Genomic DNA, 3,500 nt, shown 5'->3' on the forward strand with positions numbered 1-3,500 from the left:
CGATTGATGGCCTCTGTCCTCTCGGCCTCTCCCGGCGCAGACGAAGAACTGTTGCCTTGTTTGGACAGTCTGCTATCTTGTGCCCATTGACGCCGCAGCGAATGCAGCACCCAGTTCGGTCCACCGCACTATAGCAGTTTGGCGCAATGTGCCCAATCTCCAAGCACTTGTAGCACCTAGGCTGCGAGTCCTTCTCCTTGATCTTGCCGAGGACCACTTGAGCATCCTTGCTCGGCAGTCCAATTACGGCAGTCTGGGTGTCCCGGTATGATGGGCGTAGGCTTCTCTCATTCACCGAGTCGGCTTTAATGGCAAATTGTTCCGCTACGGCCTTAAGAAGGTCCTCCGCGGTTACTAGCGGGTCCAGGTCGCTGATCGCTAGCACCCTCGTCCTCGTGTCTTCGGAAAGGGCTCGTACCTCCGCTACTCCATCCAGTACCGATTCGAGGCTCTCCTTAATCCTTGTTGCGCTTTCTTTATCGCCTCTGTTCAGCTCAAGGAGCAGGTTACCATTTGCGGTACGGCGGACCTTGTTGACGCTCGTACTCAGGTCCTGAAGCTGACCGTCTTCTCTCCAGGTAACCAGGGCCAGCACCTCGCTGTAGGTTTTTCCTTTCGCCTCGACGACCACGGCGTCCGGGCGGTGAGGTTTCCAAGCCGGCTTCTTAGCTGCCCTCGTCTTCTTGGCCACCACCCTCCATCCGCTGACCGGAATCTCGGGGCTCTTAGTCTGGCTCATAACGCTGGGCGTCGCCACGTCTTCTTGTGGCGGCAACGGGGCTTTCGTCTGCGGCCTCCTGGTTGCGTTGGCTCCTTTTGGCTGCCTTAGGCGCGTGGGGGGAGGGGGGGAGGGACCCGGATCCACCAGTGGCTGGATTAGCCTACGCCACGGCTCCGTTTGCACCGCGGCATCCTTTTTCCAAACTCTCTGGGCTGGCTGGGTCCCTTACCCTCTTAGGGGTCTCCCGGGCGTCCGGGTCCAGGCTCTGTTACTCTGCTCCTGGAGCTGACGCAGCTGCCGGCGATCGGGCAAGTTTGCTGCCCTTCATGAAAGCCAGGTTTTCGTCCTCCTCCATTCCTCTTGCTCGATGTTCCAGTTAATTCTGGGGTCGATTTTAATTTGAAATTTCAAATTTCGTTTGGCGCGTAACTCTGCTCCGGCACTCCGGCAGCCCTGTTCCGTACGAGGCTGTCCGGCAACACCGTCCGAGTTGCCACCCTGCGCGATCACCTGACTGGCAGCTCAGTGATCAGCTGCTGAGTGGGAAACTCCCGGCGAGAACCGTAAACAGAAAAAAAAGAACAATTTGAGTGAGAAAATTGTTTTGCTTCACCACCAACAATGTGTATAGCGGAAGGCGCCAATCAAGAGTTCACCCCTCTCCCCCTCCTGCACGGAGCGCACTGGATCTGCCCCTGCAACAGAACGGGTTGTCGGCGAGGGCGGATTTCATACGCAGTACGTACCGGTGCTTCAGTGACCTGCTCTTAACAGCTTTCCTTTCAGTTGCCAGGCGTGGCGCGGATTTTTTTGCCGGAAAACTTGGAGCTCGTGATAAACACAACTGCACTTGGAAAACGCTCAAACGGTAAATGAGCGGTATGTGTGGTGTGTGTGTGTGTGTGTGTGTAGGGTTTCAGGATTTTTTGTGATGCACGAGACCAAATGTGTGGCCCGCACTGGAGGGCGCTGCAACGAACGTGCGATTTGGCTACGATCGCCCTGGCACCTGTTTCCCCCCCCCCCCTCTCCACACGTCCCGCGATTTTCGGCTCACACACACGACATTTCGAACGAAATCACTAACGTTCCTACGGAGACTTCTTCTCTGCAGCCGACTCTCGACCTCCCGTGTTCCTATCCAGGGAACCTTTTGGTCCGGTTCTGGTGGCTATATTCCGTGCCGGCTATGAGTAAAATTTCCTGCATTAACATCTTGTTTGAGATGCCAAGCTTTTTTGGCACCTGCTTGTCTTCAAAATAAACGAGGGGGAACGTTGTGAGTTGCTGCGGACACCGCAACTCTACAGTTATAACCGATACTAAGTCAGTATGGCTCTCCTCAGGCAGACGCCGCTAATATTGAACGACACGACAAAGATTGCGTGCGAGAGAGACAGAAAGTCAGTCTGAGCGTGACGTCGGGCGCTGCGTAGCCACTGCAAATTGATTTGTTCCTTTTGGCTATAAAAATGATCTGATTTGATGCAGATTCAGCAATATGATAGATATGGTAATTATCTATGATTCTGCGTTTTTAGTTTTCTCGAATCTGCAATATTATGGATGCAAGAGATTTTCGTCCTTTGTGTGAGCGGAGTGCGGTGGGGCGAAATTTTGAGATAAACGTTTTATAGTGACATTTTAAAGGAGTGTGTGTACCAAATTTGGTTACTCTAGCCTTAATAGTCTCTGAGATTTGTGAATGCCTCAGATTTTCGTCCTTTGCGGGGTCGGAAAGGGGTGTGGCGAAATTTTGACACAAAATGGTCAAGGTCCGATATCACAGGAGTGTGGATACCAAATTTGGTTGCTCTGGCTCTTTTAGGTTCTGAGATCCTTGAACTCATATTTTGCAATTGGCAAAACCGACCATGAAACCTGTGTGTTAGAGAGAGACAGAGCGAGAAAGAATGAAATTGTTTTCTTGATTCTGGCTATAATAATTATAAGATCTGGTTCAGATTTTGCACTCTAGAAGATATAGTCATTTTCTATGATTCTGCGTTTTTAGTTTTCTCGTATCGTCACAATTGTGGATGCCACAGATTTTCGCTTTTTGTGGGGGCGGAAGTGGGCGGAGCAAAGTTTTGAAATATTCTTTTAGCAGTGACATATCACAGAAGTCTGGATCCAAAACATCGTTGCTCTAACTCTTATAGTCTTTGAGCACTAGGCGCTGAAGGGGACGGACAGACAGCAGACGGACGGACGGACGGACGGACAGACGGACAGACGGACAGACAGACATGGCTCAATCGACTCGGCTATTGATGCTGATCAAGAATATATATACTTTATGGGGTCGGAAACGATTCCTTCTGGACGTTACACACATCCACTTTCACCACAAATCTAATATACCCCAATACTCATTTTGAGTATCGGGTATAAAAAGAGAACTAGGTTAAACTTTAGAATATTTATTTGATTTTGTGGCTGAGCTGAAGCCGATAGCTTGTTAGGGCCAGATAGGTAAGAGGTATGCAACCGATGCCCAGAGGGGTTAGCATGGAACTAACAGACGAAGGCGGCAGATCAAAAGTGATTGGTGATGAAAAAACCAAGCAAGAACTTTCCACCACTATTTAAAACTCAATTGAAAGATCTCTGCACCAAATACACCGACGTATTCATCGGACTAGAAACCGAATCAATAACAACAAACAATTTTTATAAACAAGAGCTTGTTACATTTAGCTTGTTTCCCAGAGGGCAACGCCGGCTAGCTTTCGAACCCCAGGGCTGGGTGGGGGCCCTTGCCCGCCAAATGTAGACA

This window comes from Drosophila miranda (assembly GCF_003369915.1).
Source record: "Drosophila miranda strain MSH22 chromosome Y unlocalized genomic scaffold, D.miranda_PacBio2.1 Contig_Y1_pilon, whole genome shotgun sequence".
Taxonomy (NCBI): domain Eukaryota; kingdom Metazoa; phylum Arthropoda; class Insecta; order Diptera; family Drosophilidae; genus Drosophila; species Drosophila miranda.